Genomic DNA, 18,624 nt, shown 5'->3' on the forward strand with positions numbered 1-18,624 from the left:
TGTGAGCAGTGCTGCTATAAACATATGTGTGCATGTGTTTTTATAGTAGAATGATTTAAGGTTTGGGATCAGTGGTTCTCCCCCAGAGTGCCCATTGCATAATTCTGCCCAAAGTTCCTGGTGGGTGCATCCTCTTTTCCTAGAAAGCTTGTTTCCAACCCTGTGCATCCATCATGTCTCTGCTCAAATGTCATCTGCTCAGAGGACCCTCCCCTTTTTCAACTTATTTACAATTGCTACCATTACCCATCACCACCTGAAATTCTACTATTTATTTGTTGTTTATTTAGTGTCTGTTTCCTTGCTGGAACAAAAGTGCCAGGAGAGCAGCAGCCTCGCCTTTTCACCACTATCTCCAGGGCAGTGACTGGCACCTAGTGGGCTGTGGCAAAGGCTGCCAGTTTTCCACCTAACACCCATGCTCCCTTTTTTCCTTAGTAATGGAGTCCCTATATTGACAGGGACGGATTTTTTGTATTTTTAGTAGAGACAGGTTCCACCACATTGGCCAGTCTGTTCTTAAACTCCTGACCTCAGGTGGCCCACCTGTCTCAGCCTCCCAAAGTGCTGGGATTACAAGTATGAGCCATGGTACCTGGCCATGTTTTCTCTTTTAAACTCTTAAAAACTTTCTTTAAAAAACCATACATTGCTACATTCCTCACTCCACATCTCTGATTAAGCAGTTCTGGAGGTAGAAACTGGATGATTGTGGTTACCAAATTAGTTTGTAAACCACTAGCTGGATGACCCTTCCATTAGGCTAGATCTACACAAAGGAGAATCAGTAAGAATTCTAGAATCTTGGTGCAGTCACTTACCTGCTAGCTGTGTGACCTGAGGCCACTTGCCTCTCACTAAGCCTGTTTTACCTTCAGTAAATCAGGCCAATGTTGTAAGTGGATGCTTCATAAATATTTATTGATGTTGTTATGCGAGCTCCAGGGCAAATGAAGATGTTACAAAAAAATGCCATGGTTTTCCCCACGTGAAAAAGAGGCTGTCTTTGAGACAATGCTGGGAAAACCACATGGGGAATCTAGTATATCATGACAATTCTCCTGCTCTAATGCTTGAAGGAAAAGAAGGTGAGTCATATATACGGAACTCTTTTACATGCAAGCTGCAGAGACCCATTGGGATCAGCTAAGTTAGGCTGGGATATTTTGCTAAGAATTAGGGGCAAATGAAACAGGGCTTGAATGTCCTCAGCCTCTCTCCATCTCTGTTTGCTATTCATACATCCTCTCTTTGCTTCTTCATTCTTCCCTTCCTCTCTGTAACCTTTCATCCTCTGCTTTTCTGGTTCATAGAAAAATACGGCAACAGAGAACTTATAAATTCACACCATCCATGAGGAGACTCAGTCATCTACATTTCAGGTTTCAGGAAAAGACCCTGATTGGCTCAGCTCAGTAATAGGACCCCCACACACATTATGCCTCATATCCTATTGTTTGGGTGGGGGAGTGATCACACTGTGGGAAGTGGCCGGTCCTAACAACAACATAGATGGAGACAGGAGCCATGCTGTGAACTGGAGCATGAGCATGACGGAAATACAGGAAGTTCATTATGAGAACTAAAGTCAGGTTTAGTTTGAGTAAGCAGAGAACCTGAGCCAGAATCAATGAAGAAGTAAGGATAAGGAGATGCCAGCTCTTCAAAGCGCTGGCCCACCTCAATTGGTTCCATCAAACTGGAGGCTCATAACTGGGGTAACTGAGAGATTGACCTGAATTAAGGCATCCTGGATGCTGCAGACAGTTGAAGGAAAGGTGACTGGTGAATAGAGGGCTTGCAGTGCTCTAATGCTTGGTTTGATAAATATTCAACCATAGTTTCCCTCAAACACCAAAGGCCCGTAATGGACTGAACATAAGAAAAAATGATGTTTCAGATCAGCCACTTTTAGCCTTTCTTATCTTTGGAAATAAAGAGACTATTTATAGATTGTTCAACCTCTTCTGCAAGGGCTGCTTTGAAGTTGATGTGCAGACAGTCTCTGCACCCCTACTCTAATGCAGCTCCCACTGGGCAGGTGTTCTTCCCCACTGGGCTCCAGAACCCTGGCCGTTCCCCTGGACCCATCAGGCCCAGGAGTAGTAAGAGCACACCTGTCACTAGTCTCTGAGTCCTCACTGTTTTTTGCTGGTTGCCCTAAGGTCTGCCCACACCTCCACAAGTCTCTTCCTTTGAGAAGGAAAAGGATGATGTGTATATTGTCCCTAGGCTATCAATGGACAAATGGCTTTCTTGCTTTTCATTTCGGTTTCCTTTATGTGTTCGTCAGTGATATCTGGCCCGTATCACAATTCTGCATCTCAAGGGAAGGTTCCTTGGTGACAGTGCTCTGATGCCTGTACCAGGGTCTGGAGCTTTTTCGATGGCCAGGAGCATCATCATCCAAGAGTTCTCAGGGCCTCATGGAAATAGCTGTTGCAGAAAAGACCTTCTGTAAAGGTGGCTTAATCTCTTTCTAAATAGAGACTCCAGGACTTTTTCTTTTAACATTGATAGAAGCTTATAAGATCTAAATAGCCTAATTAAAATCGGGAGTAAGTCTCCCGGTGACATCCCCTCCCGGGGGAATACAATAGGAAACACTTGTGAAGTTAATGCCATCGACTCTAAGAGATGTTAGAGGCCTTAAATGCAGGCATAAGGAAGAGGGAGTCCTGTTTGGCCTTGCTTTTGTTGAAACGTCTATTGATTCTCTTGCAGCTCAGGAATATGCTTGGTTTTGAGGTTGCAGGCACCAGGACTTCCTCTCTGGCTCTAACTCTTAGCAATTGCAAGTCCTGGGAAAATTTCATAATTTCTCTGTGTTTCTGCTTCCTCTTCTGCAAAATAGGATTCGTGTGAGGATCAAATGAGATATCATGTGAAGACCTGACACAGGGCCCAGCATAAAGTAGCATCTCAGATAAATCGCATCTGTAGTTGTAGTGAATACAGTTGAAATAGCACAATACATCAGACATTCAGAAGATCTTAAAGATCTTCTGCATCTCTTTGTTTCTTAAAATTTTATCTTGCATGTTAACAACACCCATGAGTCCTTGTCTCGGAGGGAAGTTGCATTAGCATCTACAGCTGAGTTTGTCTGGTTGTGGTGGTAACAGCTCTGACGTCTGTTAGGCTTGTAAGACTGCAGAATCTGGGGTCTTACCCTAGGTCTCAAGAATATGGGGTCCAGGACTCTGCCATTTAACAAGCACTGTGGGTATCACATGTGAAAGTCTGAAGACTTCTTCTCTATATGCAATGGTTTTTTTAATTAATTGCTGGGTTTTTTTCCTAAAGGCAGAATCAGAGAAGGGAGCCCATGGTGCTTTTAGCTGGTGAGGATTATCTTATGATAGCTGGAGGAGGTCTCCCGGCCCTAGACCCTCGCTGCTGGTTGGCGTGCTAACCATCCTCACATTCCCAAGAAAAGAGACTCTCCTCCCTAGAAAATATGTCCAAACAGCCAAAAACCCACCCCAGATCTGTCTATACTGTCAACATTTCATAACATTTTAGAAATTTTTGAATTCAATAATTCATTCTTCTTAGCATATTTCGAGCTTTATACTACATCGGCAAATTCTTCTCAATAAGAGAAGCAAAGCTGAAGACTGAGTAAAAGTGAGTCCCCCTCCAAGTGATCAATCTAACAATTTTAAGTGCATAACAGGTTACAAAGTGCCCCTGGCTGTTTCTTATCGAAAGCCAAAGTGCCAGGAGACATCCTGACTTATGTTTGGGTGCCAGTCAGGAAGCACAATCGTTTTAGTATTTTGTTGAGTTCCTTTTCCTTCTTTCCTTCCTTTTTTGTTCTTAATTTCCATTTATCAAAAAATGCTGTGTACACATAGTCTAAATATTAGGAAGCAAATGCTGTCTGAGGCCATTTCAAACTAGCACGCCCATGCATACCCAGCTTCTGTGCGTCTCCTCGGCCTTGATCCCTGTTTGCTGATCTCTTGCCTCTAACTAATGAGGAACAAGCAGCATTCTCTTTCAGTTCTGGGTTTAACTGTACTTGTCACACTGATTGAATCACATTCAATACAAGATAGTGTTTGGGAACAGAGCCACCAGGAATTAAGGGCCTTATTTTTTTTTTTTAAGGATCTAATCTACAATTAACTTAAATAAAAGTAAAAACATTTGATTTTCTTACCGACAGTCCTATTGCTATTTGCCAAGGTAGCTCTGTAAATAACTTTTATGTTATTTCCCAATGGCTGTCTAAGAATAACATTGTGAGGGAAGATAAGGATTATCTTGGGGCTTCTAGGACACAGAACAGCATGAAGAGTACCCCAAGTTGGTCCTTGAGCTGTATTATGCTACTGGTTCATAAAGTCTTTTCTGGGGGTGACTCCAGAATGATTGTTCCTTAATCAGCCCTCCTTTGTAACCTCTAAAAAAGAAAAACTGAGTGTGGTTAGGTCATAGAGGAGCCATGCCTACATCTAGTGATGAGCTTTGCAACACAGCTGATTATGCCAGAGTTACCCATCTCACAAGAGCCTGTGAGAAGGAAGCAGATCCGTTTATCTCAGGAATTTGTTCTCACCACATGTATTTATCTGATGACAAAAGAGACCAGGAGAGAAGGATGGATAACTCATTCATTATTCAATTAATCATTCATTTAACAAATATTCACTCTACTGGGGGAGCACCCATTCTAAGACAGGCTCTGCGCAAGGCACAGGGGATGGACAAGGTGTTTTTCAGCCCTCAAGAAGCTCACAGGCTAAGGGGGAGATGGGCCAACTATCACAGTGAAGTGTGAGAAGAGAGGGATCAAGATGCAATAGGAGTGAAGGAACGAAACACCCAACTAGGCCTGAGGCAGCTCAGAGGATCAGCCAAATACTGAACACAGAACTCCAGACTCAGGTCCACGGCAGGTCAGTAGGGTTACTTTATAGTCAATGGAGAGCATCCTTAGCATGGTCATATGAGGAGCTGGGGAAGAAAGAGTTGCCTGTTGCTCTGTAAACCCTACCTCTTTGCTCAACTTGGTGGAAAATTACAGCTTACTTGGTGGAGATCATTTCTCTCTGACATGGGAAATCATGTTCCTGTGAATCACTCCACACCCCACAGCCACTATTTTTCATCGCATATGAGCTATTATTTCCAGCTGGGTGTTGACAAGACGAAACTGTTCCCTAATGCTTAAGTAATAGAGTGGAAAATAGTTGACAAAATATGAAAAGGTTGATTTTGATTATACATATGATCTCTTCTTTTAAGAACAAAATGTACTTCAGCAATCATGAATCATTCCTTACAGGGCTGTGAAGTGATTTATGTATATTTAGATGGTTATTTAATTGGTTAGTTTTAAAATAATAACTTTATTGGTTTTTTGCATGCATATTATAAAACCTCAAGATATATACCAAAAAATGGATGCATTACTCAAATTCCACTACCAACTAGTGTTAATATATGATGGTCACCAATTCAGACATCTTTCTGTCTATAATTGAGTGAGGGAATGGATGAATGGACAAAAATGATTTTATAAGAATGTCATGTTATATTTGTCTTAAAAATAAAAATGCTAAGCTTGGTTTTACATGATCTTAATAGGAGACAAAAGAAACTCAAATAAAAATAAAGGAAATGCTAAAAATCATAAAACAAATTCATATTAATTCATTGAATTCACACACACAAAAACTCAATTAAATATTGACTATTAGTATCCCCATTGCACAGATGAGGAGACTGAGGCACAAAAAAGGTTAGTTAAGTAATGTGCCTAAATTACAGAGTTAGAAAGTGGCAAAGCCAGGATTCAAATTTAGGCAGTTTGGCTTCATAGTCTGTGGCCTTGAAGGCTTTCTTTAAGAAGGTTCATGGGTGCTATATTCCCTAAGCACCATTACATTTGCAAATGCTTTCCACGTTGCCTTTACACAAGGATGAAAATTTGACCAAATAAAAATATTCTAGGTGATGGTTCTTTTCCTGTTTTAGCTATTTCCATGGTGTTCTCTGGCATTGGGGGGTGATAGGGAGAAATCTGAAGCCCCCTTAATATTTTTCCCCTTTTGTTTTTTCTGTTGGATGGCCAAAGAATTCTTTATCTTAGAGACTGATTAGCTTAATCACAGCATGACACGATGTTGTTCATTCTGCATCAATTTTGCCTTGGATATAGTTTGATCTTTCAAGTGTGTATTAGTCTGTTCTTGCAATACTATAAGGCACTATTGAGACTAGACTTTAATTTATAAAGAAAAGAGGTTTAATTGGCTCACAGTTCTGCAGGGTGTACAGGAATCCTGGCTAGGGAGACCTCAGGAAACTTCCAATCATGGCAAAAGGCAAGGGGGAAGCAGGTACATCCTACAAGGTCAGAACAGGAGAAAGAGAGAGAGGGGGGAGGTGCTACACACTTTTAAACAACCAAATCTCATGAGAACTCTATCACTTCTCACAAGAACAGCATTAAGGGGATGGTGCTAAACCATTAGAAACCTCCTCTGTGATCCAATCACCTCCTACCAGGCCCCACCTCCAGCACTGGAGATTACATTTCAACATGAGATTTGGGCAGGGACACAGATTTGAACCTTGTCAAAGTACTAATTCAGTTCTGCCATCACTTCAGGAAAATTCCTGTATTAGGTTTTTCAATATTTTCCTGTTTTATTTATTGGGTTCTTATCAGGGATATCAAATATTCTTACACTGAATTATCTTTGAGTGTCTTAATTAGTAGCTAATTCTTTTTTCCTCTGTATTTGCTGTGGTCTCAAGTGGTATAATTAGTATGATTTTTAGTTATATCTACTATCTCTATTTCTAAGTTACTCAGAATTTTATTTTGTTCCTATAGTTCTTCGATATCCCATTCAATCTCACTTTGTTGTTTTATTATATTATTTTGATCTTTCATTTCATTTAACTTGTGTTCTTATTAAGTTCTTACACAGCATAATGCACTTACAAGGAATCTCCTCACTGTTTTGGTCTTGGGTTCCTCCCAGACAGGATTTTTCATATATTTTTAACATACATTCTTATCTTAGAATACTTTATTGAGATTGTGTGATTTATTTTCATCTTATGCCTAATGTGGACTATTCCGAGTGATTGCGTATTGCTTCAATGGAATACAGTGGGGGTGAATTTTCCTTCTCATCCCCCTGCCTTATATAGACTCTTTATCTTCCCCACTCTGACCCAATAAAGGGTTGGTTCTTATTTCCAGTCCCCTTCTCTGTATCCTGAAAAGGTGGGGATAAGCAAGAATAGCTCAGCCAGGCCTGGGTACAGTCTTTGCTTAGAGCCCTTTTTGAGATGAAGCTAACTTTTTAGTCATGCCCCCACTCAATCTAGCCAAGAGTACAGTCCACTCCTCTAGATCTCAGCTTGTTCCTGCAGCTCAACATATTGACCTGGTAGTCCTTCCTGCCTCCAACAAAGTCCCCAGGGTCAAGCAGTGAGAGCTCTTTTCTCAAGGACTTTTCCTGGAATTTTCCCAGAATTGTTTACTTACTCCTTCAATCTGTTTCTCTTGAAGCTGGTGAGCATTGGTGAGAGTCATCAGGGTTCCATTAACTGGTCATCCTTCCTCTAAAGGGCTTGGCTTTGGGAAAAGGGAAGAGGGGGGCTGTGAGGTCAGGAGCCAACAGCATCTTCTATTTCTTTTTTGCGGCTACTCCTTCTTGACACTTATGGCATAAAGTTGTTACTCCTTCCTTGTTTATCTGGTGCTGGGAAATCAATCAATTAATCTCTTACTCATTCATGCTACTTTCCGAGCATTTTATTAGATGGTAGGGAAAAAGAGATTCTATGATTAATACTACATTTTGTCATCCTTCTTGGGATTTTTGAAACAGAAGAAATTTTCTGCCCAGCTTACTTTATTTCTTTAAAAGTGAGGTAAAATTCACGTAGTAGTCATCATTTTGACCATTTTCAAGGGTCTATCTGGCAGCGTTTAGTACATGCACATTGCTGCGTGGCCATCACCTCTATCCAGTTCCAAAGAGTTTCATCAACCGAGAGAAAGCCCTGTACCCACTGAGCAGTCACTCCTCATTCCCTGCCTTCCCACCAATCTGCTTTCTGTTTCTATTGAATTGACTATTCTGGCTACTTCATACAAATGGAACCATGCAATATGTGACCTTTTTTTTTGTCTGGCTTCTTCTGTTTAGCATAATGTTTTCAAGGTCATCAATCCTGTAGCATATCTCAGAACCTCATTCCTTCTGTGGCCCAATAATAAAAACTAATTCTACCAATACAATACATTTTGCTCATTTAGACTTTCACTGATGGACATCTGTATTGCTTTCATCTTTTGGCTATTTTGGACAGTGCTGCTACAAACATGTGTGTACAACTTCTTGTTTGAATACTTGTTTTCAATTCTTTTGGATATATACCCAGGAGTGGAATTCCTGGGTGTAAAAATTGCATATGGTAATTCTCTGTTTAACTTTTTGAGAAAGTATCGAGTATTTTTCCATGGCATTGGCACCATTTTCCATTTCTACCAAGGGCTCCAATTTCTCTACATCTTTGTCAGCACTTGCTATTTTCCTTTATTATTATTATTAGATTATCCAGTTCACTTTGTAATGATTTTTTAAAAATATTATTAGACTAACATCCTGGCAAGGATTTATCAAACCTTGTCCAGTATTTACCTCAGTATTTCCCATACTGGTAGCTTAGTTAGCCTGAGCAAAGCCATTTGTCATGCTTCACACAGACATTTGTTGACTAAATCACTAAATATTTATTGAGTGCCTACTGCATGCCAGATTCTGACTAGACACTAGGGATAAAGGAGTGAGGGACACAGGGTTACCTTCAAGTTGCTCATTAGAGAACAGAAGAGACAGGCATTTATTAGTTTCCTGTCACTGCCATAACAGATTACCACAAACCTAGTGGCTTAAAACAACACAAATGTATTGCCTTAAAGTCCTGTAGGTTAGAGGTCCAACATAGGCCTCATGGGGCTAAAAATCAGCATATCGGCGGGGCTGTTTTCCTTTCCAGACACCTTGGAAAAGAATCCATTTCCTTGGCTTTTCCAGCTTCCAGGAGTTGCCTACTTCCTTTGACCCATGGGCCCTTTCTTCACCTGCAAAGTCAGCATTGAAGCTCCTTTCCATTGTCACATTCCTTTCCCTTACCACAGCTAAGGAAAGTTCTCCCCTTTCAGGACTCATGTGATTAGGTTGAGACTATTTGAAAAATCCAGGATCATCTCCCATCCTCATGTATAGTAACGTATACTGAGATATGTTTCAGAATATTCTATTTCGGGGTCCAGCAATCAGGGACTAGGGTGCGTACGTCTTCGTGGGCCATTATCCTGCCTACCGTAGACATGTAAACAAACAATAACAATAAAAAAAGGCAGCGTTGATTAAGAGATTACTGTGTGCCTGATACCCCTCTAAGAGTTTTACATGGATTAACTCATTTAGGTCCCTACAATATTTCTATGAAATAGAATTTCTGTGAAATAGAACTGATTAGTACTTGGATTCATAGCTGGGGAGGATGCTGAAGAACTAAGTAAAATGACTTGTCTAAGGCCCCACAACTGGTCAATAGCAGAGCAAGAATTTAACCCAGCAATCTAGCTCTAGAGCCTGTGCAATTGAAATGAGGTTCCCTACCTAATATGATTGGGAACCCTTGCCCTACAATGTGGAGTCTTTCCTAATCAGGCTCCCGCCGCAGGTCCTGGCTGGCCCTCCCACTCCCTCAGGTGTGGCTGTACACCAGTGAGGGAGGTGGTTCCATGAGCTACACTCCAGGGCCAAGTTAGGCTTGGGGCTCCCACCACTGACAGCCAGCAGCCCTTAAAATTTTGTGAGTTCTAAATTAGCTGGGCATGGTGGCGCATGCCTATAATCCCAGCTACTCAGGAGGCTGAGGCAGGAGAATTGCCTGAACCCAGGAGGCGGAGGTTGCGGTGAGCCAAGATCGCGCCATTGCACTCCAGCCTGGGTAACAAGAGTGACACTCCGTCTCAAAAAAAAAAAATTTGTGAGTTCTGACATGTTTGTTGACTTCATGTCTAGCCATCAATGGAGAAAATATATGATGGCAAAAAGGCACATTAAATATTGACATTCATTTATTAATGTATCTCTTATTGATCAGTATATTCATACTTTTAAAATAAGACAAGGTAAGTCTGCAATCTCTCATCCACAATCTTGAACTTCACAAAGCACTGAAAACAGCATTTTTTTGGTAGGTTTGTCACAAACTAATTTTTTTGGGACAAAACCTGACCTGAACTAACATGAAGCTATTTATAGTGTTTCTTTATCCTATTAGTAGTGAGCATTCCCATATTTAACTGCAGAACTTTTCATGTGTTGGATTATAGGGTACTGCTCAGACTCCACTGGGAATATTATTAATATATGGTACATATATATTTATATATCCAATTACCTTTCTAAAACCTGAACTATCTGACTTCCAAAACACATTTGGTCCCCAAGGTTTGAAATAAATACTTGTGGACCTGTAGGAGGTATATGTGTAAGACATGTTATTTGTTTAGTCTATAATCAGTGCTTAGTGTACACATGAATTCATTGACACCTTGCAATAAGTTCCCTCATGGGCACAACAAGCTTCCTGGCCTACTTTGCAGTTTTACCTAGGGTCTTTTGTCCTAATTTAAAATGCCTGACTACCTAATCCAGGAACTGCCTCAACTCCTAAAGGCTAGTTTCCCTCTGTTTAAAATAAATACTATATGACTCCAATGCATTTAAAGGAAACATTTCAATATAAGAAGAAGCTACCAGGCTGCAACTATAGAATAACACAAATTGGCTTATAATCACCATGTGGAATTATAGAGAAGAGTGGATCCCTGCAGACTGTTTATTACAGCATGCCTTAAACAGCGACAGAGCCGAACTCCCTGGTGTGAAAGGCTCTGATCCTATGAAACTCTGATCCTATGGAGCATGGCAGAGTGAAGGAGCACTGGCTTGAGGAACATGGATTCTGGATTCTAATTCTGCCTCTGCCATCGCATGCTGAGTAATGGTTCAGGGATCGCTTTGCCATTCTGGGCCTCTACTTCTTCGCTTATGAAGGGAAAGGAAATGGGTTTGATTAAGTCTGCAATGCTAGATCCTGCGATTCTGAGGAGCACCCTTTGAGGGCAGATATGCATGCAGGAACACAAATTCTAACAGCATTCCAGACCCTCATTTATAACACAAGTCAGCTGCCCGTAGAATGAAGTGTATGTTTTACATAGATAAAGTTTAAAATTTGTACCAACTAATACAACATGTTCATTTATATGCATGTTATAGCTCATAAATAACCAAAGGAATCAACAGTTTATCAAATGTTTATCTGAGGCCAGTGAGTGGACAACTCCTTCTTGCTTTTTCTAGGACTGTTGTTGAGAAGTCATCAAGGGTCAGGTTGTCCCCAGTGATGAGCTTCTTAATTCAGTACTTACTATGCATTGAACACTGTGCCTGGGAGAGGAGAAGGAGCGGAGGTTTTGCGTTTATTGGCTTGGGGTACTAAGTAGCTATGTAGATATTACAGAATAATAGCAGCTGCTATCCCCCTAGGTCTGATAACGATGGAAGGAGTTGTTGATTGGCATGTTAGTTGATTCCCGCTGCTTTTTGATGTATCACCAATAATTAAGGTATAATACTGATGGCAAGGGGTAGGGGATTATTCTGGAATCAGGTTTTATTTGTTTTGAAATCAGAATACTGATTTTAAACTGACCATCTGAATGTAGAAAAGCATCTCATTATAATTGTCTCTACCTAAAGCAAGGGGCTTTACTCAGGGATTTCAGCACTAACCATCAGACCCACTTGGTCATGCAATCTCAGGGCCTCTCAGCAAGCTGGGGGCGGCTGGGCTGCGGCCTCCTTGGCACTGTCTGTGCCCTGCCTAGAATGAGCAGAGGACATCAGCTGCCCCTGAACCTGATTCATGGCCAACAGTTGGGCCCACTGCACCCCCTCCACAGCTGCAGAGGGACAATCGGGCACTGGTTTCAGCCACATCTGGTTAACAGGCCTCCCTATGAAATTTGCCCATTCAGGGAAACAGATGGCAGGTGAGACAGGCTGAGTTTTTGAGCCACATGGCTCTCTCAGCTCTCTGAACCTTAAGATGACTGGCAAATGGGGACTTGGACATGTGCTGGGGAATGAGAGTCTACTGAGCAGAAGAGCTGCCTGCCACGGCCCTCACTGAGAGCCCTGGCTGCTGCCTCACCTACTCTCATCTTTCCCATGTTCTGACTTCTCAGGTAGATGGACAGTACAGCTGGCTCCTGGTACCAGCCCTTTCTTGCTAAAAATCCATTCCTGGGTCCTGTGCTGTAATTACCCATGAAGGTCAGTGACTGAGTGGATTTGAGAAATTGGCACAGGGTACATCTGAAGCTTGCTGGTATGTTTGTTGAGAAACACTTCCAGTCCTCCATCCTAGGACCTGGTTCTTTTCTGCTCCCTGGGGACCAGGCAGAGGCAGCTCTCTGGTCTAGGCTGTAAAAGCTCCACTGTAGGCCTGGTGAATCCTCTAACTGTTACTATCACCCGAGACTGTTAACTTCTCTCGCTCTTCTTCTTTCCGACCCCTTCCTCCTTCAGACACCAAAGATTCTCTTTTCGTTCGTTCTCTTCCTTTTCTGCCCCAAGCATGAGGCATTCGCTGGAGGACTCAATCGTTTCCTGGGAGGTTTGGGTGACTTGAGATGTTCTTCATCTGAGGAAGATTTACATTTGAAAAGAGATCCAGGAAGAAGGGCGCTGCCTTCTGCTGAGGAATAAAGCAAAACCAGTGACATTTCAGGCTCCAGAGATGGGCCAAAGAGAAATTACTTTCAGATTGGAGCTGCCATCTCTTAAATCAAACCACAGAGACAGGCCTCCTTCTGTACACATAAGCCTGTACTGGTTCATCTGCAAAGTGGGCTCGAAAAACCGGGAATGAAGCCCAGGCTCTTTCTGCTCTGAGGCTGAACTGGACTGCAGTGGCTGGCGAATGCTTGAAGGGCTGGTGTCCTTGTGGATCTTTGCCTCCTCTTCTTCCCCAGACATTCTCCTCCACCGGTTCCGTCTGAGAGGAGTGTGGGAGCACATATGCCTTCTGCCATGGCTACTGCGAACCTGGATCCTTGCTCATGCTGGGCTGCAGTGGAGAGAGGGAGTGACACAGGATGTTGTGGGGATGCTGCGCAGGAGGAAGAAAGGCGATGCAAATGATGATCAATAAACTCCATCCATTCCCGACCCTTGCCCACTGGCCCAGATGTTGAACTAAGTGGGTAATCACAAATAAACACAAAAGGGTGGGTGGGGGGTCTGCTGAGCTGCTTTTAACGCGGAATCTGGCTCCTCCCCTTCCTCCCGTGTAACAGAAACTCCTCTGGGTGACCTGCTTTGACTGGAGAGGCAGCTATTGGCAATCCGGGGAGGCAACTCTCTTAACATGGCTGCATGCAGAGCAAGGAGGAGGACCAGGGGCCATCTGCCTTATCCTCCAGAAACCCACTTGCTGTGCCTGTACCCAGCTTGTTACAGAAACGGCCGGTCATTTTCCTCACCCAGCATCCCACAGGGACTGGAGCTGAAGGAGGAGCTGAGGGAAGGGCAGGCAGTGCCCTCCCGCGTGCTGTCAGGAGCAGAGGGCAGACTTCCTCGGGGTGTTTTTGATGGTTTGTTTTCTACATGAGTGTTCCCCTCTATCAGTCATTCTCTTTGTTAAAGGGAGTTATTTTCTGGGCTGGATTTATTGGCTATATCTAGACTCTGTTTTCTCCAAAGGTGTTGTGGCAGATTCCCACTCTTACATTCTATCCTGGGGTGTAAAGAGATCTGAAACGGACAAGGAAATGGAAGAAACTTAAAACCCAACACAAAACTAAGCAGAATTATACAGGACAGCCAGGTTCTCTCTGAGTCAGATCATTCCTGCTACTGGTGCGGCTCCTTGGCAGAAAGAAGTATTTCTCAAATCCATTCCCCTCACAATTCTGCAAAAAAACTAATGGACAAGGCTCTCTTATGGGTTAAAAAGGTTTGGGGTTTTTTTTTAAATCTTCCCCATTTCCTTAGTGTAACAGGTTTAGCCCATCCATGGGAAATCCCAGCCGTGTGTATATCCAAGAGGCAAATTCTGGATTTGAGGGATCCCACCCATTTATGCAGTAATCCCTTTTATGTTTGGCCCTGGAGATAAGATGTGATGGTGGATTGGATGTGACGGATTTTTGTTTGGTCACCCCCATCGAATTGTGAACATCCTAAAAGTAGCTAAAACAAAAACCTCCAACTCTGTCCATTTCTCTCCATTTTTACTGACACTGCCTCCATCAGAGCCACTATTATCTCTTATTCAGGTTACTATATGGCCTCCTGTTGTATGTACATTAGTTAGTACATAGGAATATTTCCATGAATTTCCATGGCATCTAAAATGAAATCTGAGCTCCCTGACCTGGCTCTTGATCGGGCCTTTGTTTTTTTCCTATCCTCCTCTCATGTCACTAGTTGTGTTCCAGTTTCATGGAAGACAATATTTCCACTGGGAGGGGGAGAATGGTTTAGGGATGATTCAAGCATATTACCTTTATTATGCACCTTATTTCTATTGTAATAGATAATGAAATAATTATACAACTCACCATAATGTAGAATCAGTGGGAGCCCTGAGCTTGTTTTCCTACAACTAGATGGTCCCATCTCGGGGTGATGGGAGGCAGTGACAGATCATCAGGCATTAGATCCTCATAAGAAGCATGCAACCTAGATCCCTCACATGTGCAGTTCACAACAGGGTTCACGGTCCTATGAAAATCTAATGCCACCACTGGTCTGACAGGAGGCAGAGTTCAGGCAGTACTGTGAGCAATCAGGAGTGGCTATAAATACAGATAAAGCTTCACTCATTTGCCCGCTGCTCACCTACTGCTGTGCAGCCTGGTTCCTAACAGACCATGGACCAGTACTAGTCCATGGGGTTGGGGACCCTTTCCCTATTGCAGTAATTTTTTTTTTCTCTCTTTTTTTCTCAAATATCCTCTAATAGAATTTTGAAAAATGAATGTATCCCTTATCTTAATTCACTTTGTGTGACTATAACAGAATACTCTCAACTGAGTGATTTCTAAAGAACAGAAATGTATTCTCTCACAGCTCTGGAGGCTGAGAAGCCCAAGATCAAGGTGCCAGCTTATGATAAACAGAAGGATGAATGTTGTCTCCTCACATGGCAGAAGAGTGAAAGAGAGCAAACCCCTCTCAAAAGCTCTTTTTATAGCAGCAATAATCTGTCTATGAAGTCAGAACCCTCATGACCTAAAACATCTCCCAAAAGGCTACACCTCCCAGCACTGCTGCCCTGAGGAGTAAGTTTCCAACGCATGAGCTGGGGGGAGACACATTCAGATCATAACACCCTTCAGTGCATCAAAACTTCATATTTAAATTCTTCATTTGTAAGTTTAAATATTTGCAAAGGATGTTATGTTTTGCATTATTATTTTAAATGCTGGCTTTAAAAAATCACATCACCCTTACATTTGTCTAATTGAACTCAAATACTATTTTGGTATCCATCATTTTTTAAAGAATGTGAATGTGATCTTCCCTTACAGTTCCAAGTTTTACATCATTCTTATTTCTCTTTGAACTCATATTTTTATTATATTTTGCCCATAGAATTTTATGTTAGTAATAACTTCTAGGCAATAAAATATCAATATATTATAAATCTTGATAAATAATTATTAAAAGTCAACTTAGCAAATACAGCTTGCAATGAGATAAATGAGGCTTCTTTTTTCAATTAGTTGGTGAATCTATGGATTAACATTACTTTTTGCTAGAATAAGACAGTTTCAGAAACAATTTTACTTCCACTTACTGTTTTTAAAAATATAATTTTGAGGTATTTGCCTCAAATAAATATAGATATTTATGTACTGATGGAATGTATCTATGAAAGGCAAATTTCCATGTTTTAGAAATACTACTCAATTCTTTAAACCCTTTCTGATTTTCATGCCACAAATAACAAAGTTACTTTCATCATAAATTATTTTAATGTCTGAGAGCTGACAACACCATTAAGTCCTATTGAAAGCAAAGAGTTGAAACCACCCAACTTACCAAATAATTTGGTATCCACTTACTAGAATCATCTGCTTTCTTAAATGCCGAGACATATACTAAAAGGTTTCCTCCAAAACTTATCAAATTACTATCTTTGTTTTACTGTATGATTTCATTTACCTAAAGAACAAAAAAGAAGGGAGAACTAACCCATACTGGTTCTGATGAGGATGGTGGTTCACCTAGGAGGGTGGGTAGTGATTGGAAGGGATCACTAAGAAGGCTTTGGAATTGCTGACCTTGTTCCGTCCTCTGACCTGGGTGTTATTACACAGATGTGTCCAGGTTGTGGGAATTCATTGAGCTGTATGCTTGCAATCTGTGCGCTTTTTTAAAGCTTTTATTTGAAGTTCAGAAGTACATGTGCAGGTTTGTTACATAGGTAAATGTGTGTCATGGGAGTATGCTGTACAGTTTATTTTGTCACCCAGGTATTAGGCCTAGTACCCATTAGTTATTTTTTCTGATCCCCTTCCTCCTCCCACCCTCTGTCCTCTGATAAGCCCCAGTGTATGTTTTTCCCCTCTTTGTGTCCGTGTGTTTCCATCATTTAGCTCCCACTTACAAGTGAGAAAAGCATTCCTTTTTCTCCACAACCTCTCCAGCATCTGTCTACCTAGGGCTGCAGACTGAGCCATACGTCTCCTCTATGATAGATCCAGACAGTTTGGGATGATGAACAAGTGAGAACAAGTAAAAATCTGTTCCTGCATTAGTTTGCTAAGGATCATGGCCTCAAGCTCATCCATGTCCCCCAGCTCATCCACGTCCGTGTAAAGGACATAATCTCATTGTTTTTTATGGCTGCATAGTATTCTGTGGTATATATGTGCTGCAGTTTCTTTATCCAGTCTATCATTGATGGGCATTTAAGTTGATTCCATGTTTTTGCTATTGTGAATAATTGTTCGTTGCTACAATGAACACACATGTGCATGTGTCTTTATAATAACATGATTTCTATTCCTTTGGGCATATATCCTGCAATGGAGTTGCTGGGTTGAATGATATTTTTGTCTTTAGGTCTTTCAGATATCTCACACTGTCTTCCACAATGATGGAACTAATTTACACTCCCACCAACAGTATAAGAGCATTCCTTTCCACAACCTCACCACATCAAAAAATAAATGTGTTATTTTTTGACTTTTTCATAATAGCCATTTTGACTGGTGTGAGATGGTATCTCATTGTGGTTTCGATTTCTGTTTCTCTAATGATCAGTGACACTGAGCTTTTTTTTCATATGATCATTTGTAGCATGTATGAAATGACTATCACTTGTACAGTCTACTCATTCACCAAAGGGTACCTTGTTTAACCCAATACACACATAAAGGATTAGGCAAATCAAATTGTTGCTTATTTCACTAGGCCTTTTCTAATATTTATACTTCTTATTAAATGCCTTAGTATTATCATGTTTTAAATATTTTTAATCCAATTTAAGAGTTACACACTTACCTCAGTGATTAATGGAAAATGTCTGCTATATAAAAGGTCCTCATTGTCAAACCAGTCAGCCAAATCAGGCTTACTTTCTGTCAGACATATCTGTCTTCATTTATTAATCCAAATAAATATGTTGCAACATACCTCTATGACAGTCACCTCCACAGGTAGACAGATAATACTCCCAGCCTTACTATTGAAAAAAATCCCTCCATCTCAAAAAAAAGAAAGAAAGAAAAAGAAAAACATCCTGCCCCTGTTACTCCTTTTCAGAAGTCACAAGGATTTCCCTCTGTAAGAAATGTTTCTTCAGCAATATGAGAATTATGGAAAATTCAAAGTCCTTTAAAAAAAATAGTGTACTCTATGCAGCCATGAAAAAGAATGAGATTATGTGCATTACAGGAACACAACGGGTGTTGTGGCTCATGCCTGTTATCCCAGCTACTCGGGAGGCTTAGGCAGGAGAATCGCTTGAACCCAGGAGGCGGAGGTTGTGGTGAGCCAAGATCATGCCATTGCACTCCAGCCTGGGCTAAAAGAGTGAAACTCTTTTTTTTCAAAAAAAAAAAAAAGAGAGAGAGAAAGAGAGAAGCCAGGCATGGTGGTTCACACCTGTAATCCCCAGAATTTTGGGAGGCCAAGGGGCGGTGGATCACCTGAAGTCAGGAGTTCAAGACCACCCTGGCCAACATGGTGAAACTCTATCCCTACTAAAAATACAAAAATTAGCTGGGTATTAGGGTGGGCACTTGCAAGCCCAGCTACTCAGGAGGCTGAGGCAGGAGAATCACTTGAACCCAGGAGGTGGAGGTTGCAGTGAGCCAAGGTCGCACCACCACTGCACTCCAGCCTAGCAACAGAGCAAGACTCTGTCTCAAAAAAAGAAAAAAAAGAAAAGAAGAAAAGGGACATGGATGGAACTGGAGGCCATTCTGCTTAAGAACAGAAAACCAAATACTGCATGTTCTCACTTATAAGCGGGAGCTAAATA

The 18,624-nt window shown here is 41.5% G+C and overlaps 1 long non-coding RNA gene across 7 annotated transcripts in view; it reads right to left on the reverse strand.

The window, feature by feature from the left end:
• LOC103791807 (uncharacterized) overlaps positions 1-18,624 on the reverse strand; it is a 159,974-nt gene that overhangs the window by 67,657 nt on the left and 73,693 nt on the right. For 2 of the 7 annotated variants that reach the window (XR_008480374.2, XR_008480375.2), the window contains one exon: positions 7,052-13,194. The exons of 4 other annotated variants lie outside the window; for them this stretch is intronic. This is a non-coding gene — a long non-coding RNA (uncharacterized LOC103791807). Of the gene's footprint in view, positions 1-7,051; positions 13,237-18,624 lie in introns of those variants that run through there. One more of the 7 variants, XR_008480373.2, reaches the window with a different exon arrangement.

This window comes from Callithrix jacchus, chromosome 3, assembly GCF_049354715.1.
Source record: "Callithrix jacchus isolate 240 chromosome 3, calJac240_pri, whole genome shotgun sequence".
Classification (NCBI taxonomy): Eukaryota; Metazoa; Chordata; class Mammalia; order Primates; family Cebidae; genus Callithrix; species Callithrix jacchus.